The following is a 6794-nucleotide window of genomic DNA, read 5'->3' as shown; positions in this document are numbered from 1 at the left end:
GTCACGCTCTTGATTAGCAACATAATTAAAGTCTAAAACTTTTGCGTGGAATATCTGCACTTGCTATATAGGGCTCTGAACTGACGAGAGAAAAAGACCATGTTTGAGTTTTGCTTTATTGTTTAAAAATATGATTGAATATTTTAATAGCAAAGTTTTTGGTTTTTTCAATAGTAAAATCAGTATATAATAAATAAGTATATAGACAAACCAGGAAGGTGTGATGGTTTTATTGCTATTGCGCTAAACCCAAAAGGGAGAGTTTGGTTCCCACCCACAGCTGTTTTGCAGCTGGCTTTGCTCTAGCTCTCCTAATGCACACCCAGCCCAGTGTTTCAGAGAGAAGCGCAGAGGGAAAAGGGTTTTTTCGTTTGTTTGTTTTTCTGGGAATCAGGACCTTCTTTTTAAAATATTTCAGCTTAGGTGGATCTTTTCAGTAGGCACAGAGAGAGGAGGGATGATGCAGGCAGGAGAGTATGGACCTGGTGTAGAAATGCAAAGGAGGCATTTTAGCTAAGGGCCAAAATGTATACCCTGTCTTTTTTTACAAAAAAAAAAAAAAAAAAAAAAAAAAAAAAAAAAATAAAAAAAAAAAAAAAAAAAAAAAAAAAAAAAAAAAAAAAAAAAAAAAAAAAAAAAAAAAAAAAAAAAAAAAAAAAAAAAAAAAATTACTTATTTTGCAGTTAAAATTGAAAAAAAACCCAAAAAACTCCCATGCTAGAACTGGTAGGAAAATCATGAGCTTTTAATACAGATTTTTCCAATAGGTCCCTCTGCTTTAATGAAAACTTTATTGCCAATAAACATTTTAAAATACCTATTTTCACAGAGTAAAAATCATATCTAGCATTTATTAAAAAAAAAAAAAAGAGCAGTGTAATGGCTATTATTTGTGAACACTCCGTTTATTTTGCCAAAGATAATGTGCATCATAGAGAACTGCAAAGGATCACTTATTTACATTTCATGTAATTATATGCTTTTACTTTAAACAGAATAAGCTTAAAAACATCCTTTGAAACTGTGGGATGGCATAAACTTGATAGCACTTAGTCTGTATGACCTCATAAAATGTTGTTTGTCTGTTGTTCTAGAAGTATATGCTTCCAGATTTAAGTAACCCCATTCTAAAATATATCCTGTATAAAACTCTGAATTATGCTGGTGCATCCACAAGTTTGCAGTGCATTCCTTACAAGTTTTCCACTTGTCAGGTTTAACTTACCAAATTCCACTTAGCAGCAATGCTGAGATTCTTAAAAACATGGTAGATTAGAAAGTTAACAAACTTATTTTGCTGTGAAAGGGAAAAAATCCAGAGAAAATCTGGCTCAGCTGTAATTATTTCCCCAATATTTTTGATAATCACTTAAAATGAAAAATAAGTTGATTTTTTTTTTTTGTCCCATACATTTTCAGTGTCCATAAATATCCGTTGTACACGAAGTATTACTTTGCAGAAGGAATTAGTGGTATAGACTTAATCCTTACAGCATCCTTATAGCTAACAAATGTTCAAAAGTAAATTTCAGAAAGGAAATTATTATGGTAGTTAATATGTATTAATTATTAATAATATTGTTATTAAGAATAAGTATTTATTAATAATGTCTTTTCTGACAGCAATTTTGGGTAAAACACCACCTTCATTGACTCACTCCATGCATTTACAAACCAGTAAAGAAAGTATCACCCTACTTCACCCAGGGGATTCCCTGGGAGTCAGATCCACACTTTTCCATCAAGGACTAGGGAAGGACAGGAGTGAGGATTAGGGCTCAGGCAAAGCTACACCAATTTTATTCTGCTCTGGTGTTGATACTTTGGTTTGAAGCCTTTTCTCTATCCCAGTGTGCTGAAGCACAACACAGAGGGCTTGTCCTATTCACGTTGAATGTCTGATAGTTAGAAATTAACTGTGCTTGCAGCTACTTCTTGGCGGGTTCATAAAAATTCCTTTTCATTCTGCACAGCCCTTCAGTATGGAGAAATTCTCCAGTGCACCATCTGTTCAGGGCTTGTGGACATCTGCAAGTTACCTCTCTGTGACAAGGATATCTGTGAGCTGAACATCTTCAGCATCCGTAACCAGGCAAAGCATTTCAAAACCGACTACTGGTGAGAATGGAAAGGGGATTCTACCACAGAATGAATGGGTGCTATGAAATAAATTACAGGAACATACTTGCAACTGTTTACTTTCTGTTAAGCTTGTTTCTACTGAATTAATTTTGGAAACATGGTAATTTCATTCTGCTAAAGCTAATATATGCATGGGATGTGTTTTTAGAGCTTCAGATCATCTGAAAATACTTACTTCTCTTAATTTATCACCTGCTTTCTAAAAATCTTAATTTGTAGTTTTTCTACAGTGTAATCAAAAACTTATTATTGAAGAGGCTGTCACTCAAAGCTTCCTCCTTCCCTCTTATGATGTGTATGTTGGAAAATGAGTTTTCTCTCAAATGTGCTCACACAATTCAGTGGGACCAGTTCTGTTCCGGATCTGATCTTACTTTCACAGCTGCAAAGCACGAGAAACTCCTCTGAATATTCATTGTAAATTATCTGATCAGCTGTTATCCAGACTTCTGTTAGCAAAACCAGAATGTAGTGAGTGTTGGGCGGATTTACAGGCTGCTAAATAGCAACTTCCTTAAATCGTTGTGCTCTTAAAAGGTAGAATCATGTAATGCAGGAGCAGAGCTCAGATGAGGATGCCCTGACTATAAGGCACTGAAAGACCACTGTGATACTTCCCTTTCATCAAGCAGAAAGAACAGATCATTTGAGCTCTGTAACCTGTTGCTGTTGATAGCTGACCTAATTTCTGAGTGCAGAAATGGCTTAGTAGAAATCCCATCTCTTTGATAAAGGAAGTGAATAGAAGTGGCGTGTCGTGGAATGGCCTCTGCCAAGAAGGTCAGCAAGTTCTTAAGGAAAAATGTTTGATAGATGCTACTAAATGTACAAGGCTTCTGCCTATTGCTTATTGACAGATTCTAAAACGAAATTATTTTCTCTCAAGCTTGAAGGTCATTTCCAATACATGTCTTGGCACTAAACTCAGGATCACTTCAAATTAAATGCCAAGAGTGGAAATGAAAAATTAAAAATGTTTGTATGCTGCAATTACAAAAAAACAAACAAACCAATAAAGGAAGCACATTTAACGAGACTCACAAATGTCAGAATACAACTTCAGGACATATCCACATCCATGACTAAGACTTTGTGCATGCCCATATTGCATAGCTGATAGACAGAAAGGAAAATTGAAACTCATTGACATCCTTTATCTATTTAAAATAATTGCTTCCAATGCATTGCATGGGAAAGCAAAGTGGATGTATAATTAGACATCTCCCTTGGTGGAAAGTCAGTCCATAGACTTGGATATTTCTTTATTTTTAACATCTCCAATGCCATCTGGAGGTTATTCTAGCCCCCAAAACTAAGACAGCTCTAAACCAGCTTCAACAGGGCTGGGCCCTGAGGTTCAATTATCATGCCTGGTGTCATGTCATAACTCATTAATTTTCAGAAATATAAATTTATAATGTAATACAGCAGGCATAAATATTTTTGGCATTTGATGGGGGAGGGAATTAGAATACAATCGAAACAGAGCTGTACTTGGAGTGGCCTTTTTGGACACATCAATGCAATACCTGCTCATTAAGGAAGCAGCCAACTGCTGGACGTGGTTGATTGCATTGCCTTCTGTCTCTGGGAGGTATTTTTCTCTAATTCTACAAGCTGTAAAAATAGCCCTCAAGAGTCTGGGTTCAGACTTTGTGCCGCATTTGCACATTCCATTAGTGAAAAAGGAAATTTGCTGTTACAGTACAGAAGGTAAAATAGAGTAGTGCATTTTGCTTTAATGTATTTGCACACACTTCTATAGCATGCCCTGCAAAACTTTCATTGCCTTTCTCTCTGTGTCTATTCTACTTGTCCATAAACATCCAGCTATCTTGCTCCTGTTACAAGGAAACTGTAATATGCTAAATTTTATCTTACTGTCACCATGTTGGATTTGGGAAATCCTGAGGGACCTTTGGAGATCCACTGGATCTTGACTCTTTCCCTGAGACCTCCACAAAGACGTAGTCTCCCCTTTCCCCTGAATCTGCAGCTCCATGTGGATGCTCATTGCACTCAGCAATAGTGGGCATGGGACACATGGCCTGAGGGACAGGGTCAGACCCAGTCTAGTGCCTGTTACACAGAGATCTGTACTCAGCCCTCCTGCCCCTTGTGCCTCTCTGATGGTTTTTCCAGCAAAGAGCCTTTGGAGCTGCAGAATTCATGGGTCAGCTCACCTTCCTTTTAAGTGAGACTGGTGACTTGGAAAGCCCTTATCGAGAGTGATAATGCATTCTGGAAGATGGATGGAGAAATTCTTGCTATGCATAATACATGTATACCCCCAAGGACAAAGCTGAAAGTAGTTCTTGTAGGATGCTAATGATGGAGATGAGATGGAAATTCCCACCTTGAATTCAGATCCACAGTGCCATTTAGCAGCTGGAGACCCCTGGAAGTGGGGAGGCTGGTGTTTCCTGGTGGATGCTATGCTAAGTGCTGGCAGGATGGGGTTTTGGGGCTGGATGGCTTTAGTGCAGTGCCTCAGCTGGCTGTGTGACTGGATTCAACCCTCTTGGGACCTGCAACCTACTGGTGGTGCTGTCAGCATCTGAAGCCAGATATCCCTTGTGAAAAACCTAGGTCGTCTCTGGATAACACTTTTTGAGCTGTCACTAGACACATTTTTTGCTGTTAGATGTAAAATGTCTTTAATCTCCTCGTACGAATGGGTGTTTGGACTGAAGCAGATGTGTGTATGCTGCTGAACTGCTGAGAAACCTTTGGCTGCAACACTTTGGTATGTATGAGGTTTGCACAAAACAGATTAACTGTGGGACATGTAACAAGTTAGCAGATGGTCAGCACAGTGTCTGGCATTACTCTGGGCTGGCAATCCTGCCTGACATGGATGCTTGTGCGGGTGATGAAATGGGAATGGTGCACTAGCATTTGATGTGTGAGCCTGCAACTACGACATTGCAAGACTCTGCCAGGAATGCTGTTAAACAGCATTTTTATGTTGTGTTAGCATAAATGACCATAAAACCAGTCCTTCCTTAGGTCCGTGTTAAATAACTGCAAAAGTACAAAGCATTCAGCAAATACTTCTCAGTTTCCCTGTCCAAAGATCAGAAATAACCCTGCCTGTGGCCCTTCCTGTGCCTTGCTCTGAGATGTTGCTTCTCCAGGGGCAGAGCCCCTCATCTTCCTCCCCTGTCCCTCCCTGAGCTGAAGTTCTGCTGTCATGGACTTGGCAGGGGGTGTTGGCAAAGTGACCTCTGTTTCTGTTCACTGAGTGTATATATGTATCTAAAACCTTGGGGCCCCTACCAGGAGTGTATATATTAAATGTGACCCAGAAGGCTTTTAGCATTAGTGAAGAAGGGAAGACCAGAGTCTGCAGGTCAGCAATGAAGTGCTGGGTTTGCAGTGTAGCAGGGAAGATCAGAACCAGATACCTGTAAAAACTTCCTAGTGGGCAGTGAAGTACTTGAATCAACTGAGGAGGTGGGTAAGGACGGATGAGACATATATCTCATAAGCAAAGGTTCAGCTGATCCTGCCTGAGGCAAGAAGATGTATGAGTTGGACTTGCAAGGTACCTCCCAGTCCTGTTTTTTGTGATTCTGCAGGTCTGTCCTTTAGGCTCACACGCACTGCCTGGTGTGCTTTGCTGACCTGGTGGCTCTCAGCCCTCAGGGCCCTTTCACTGAGCTCAACTCCAGAGCATTTTAGAGCTGCACGGCACACTCAGCCCAAGGGGTCTGCCTGGGTCAGAGATGACCTGGAAGAGTAAACCAGGAGGAATTTTCTATACAAATAATGTGCCCAGGACTGAGCACCCTAGTGGCCCCGTGTTCCTGAGCACAGGGTTAAATACCCACCCTTGCAGTGCTCGTGCACTGGGGCCTTGCAGTCTCCAGCTCTCCTGAAAGGCAGCATTTGAGGAGGGCAAATGGGATGGCATCTCTCTCATCCTACACCCAGGGAGCAACTGTGTGGGGCAAGAAGAGCACAATGAGATGCAGCAGCTTGTTCTCAGAAAAGCTGCAGGAGCCACAGACTGGCAGTCACTCTTTGTGCTCAGTCACCAGGATGAACAACTCTACTCAGGTGTCAGCTTTTGTCCTTAGAGTGGCTTGCCAGCTTGTGAACAGAATTGCTGATTTACTCCCACATAAGCATAGGATTTTCTATGCCGCAAAGTGTCAATAAGCACTAATTAGCCCAGTTCATGTGCAGTGACTTTTGTCTGACTCCAAGGCCCATTTCCATTGTCCTTTACAAATCCTGCTCACGTTGCCAGGACTCCTAGTCAAGGCTCTTGGCATGTTGCCGCAGCCCCATCAAAATGGAGATTTACTCCAAACTCTCCTGGTTCTGCCTCCAGTGTGGAGTTAGTAATTCTCCTATATCACCCCAGGTTAGAAAGCTTTTTTGCTTGTCTTCGTAACTTCTATTCCAATAGAAATACAAATGTTCACTGTCCTCACCATGGTGGAGAGAGAAGTTGTACTGGGTAATGTGCGTATGGCTGGGTTACAATAAAAGAAAACTGCTCTTTCCAGGCTGTTTGGATCCTGGACTTTGATTCATCATTGCTGTGCTGAACAAAGGTCTTGTATGGAAAGTGAAATCTGGCTTCAAGTAGTTTCCAAAGAGTCAGATTCATGGCTTGGATCAGGAATTCTTTACTCTTTTTC

This window comes from Empidonax traillii, unplaced genomic scaffold, assembly GCF_003031625.1.
Source record: "Empidonax traillii isolate 1590-97213 ecotype Southwest subspecies unplaced genomic scaffold, ASM303162v1 scaffold20:size5563877, whole genome shotgun sequence".
In the NCBI taxonomy this organism is placed as follows: domain Eukaryota; kingdom Metazoa; phylum Chordata; class Aves; order Passeriformes; family Tyrannidae; genus Empidonax; species Empidonax traillii.
Note: the sequence above shows the minus strand (reverse complement) of the source record.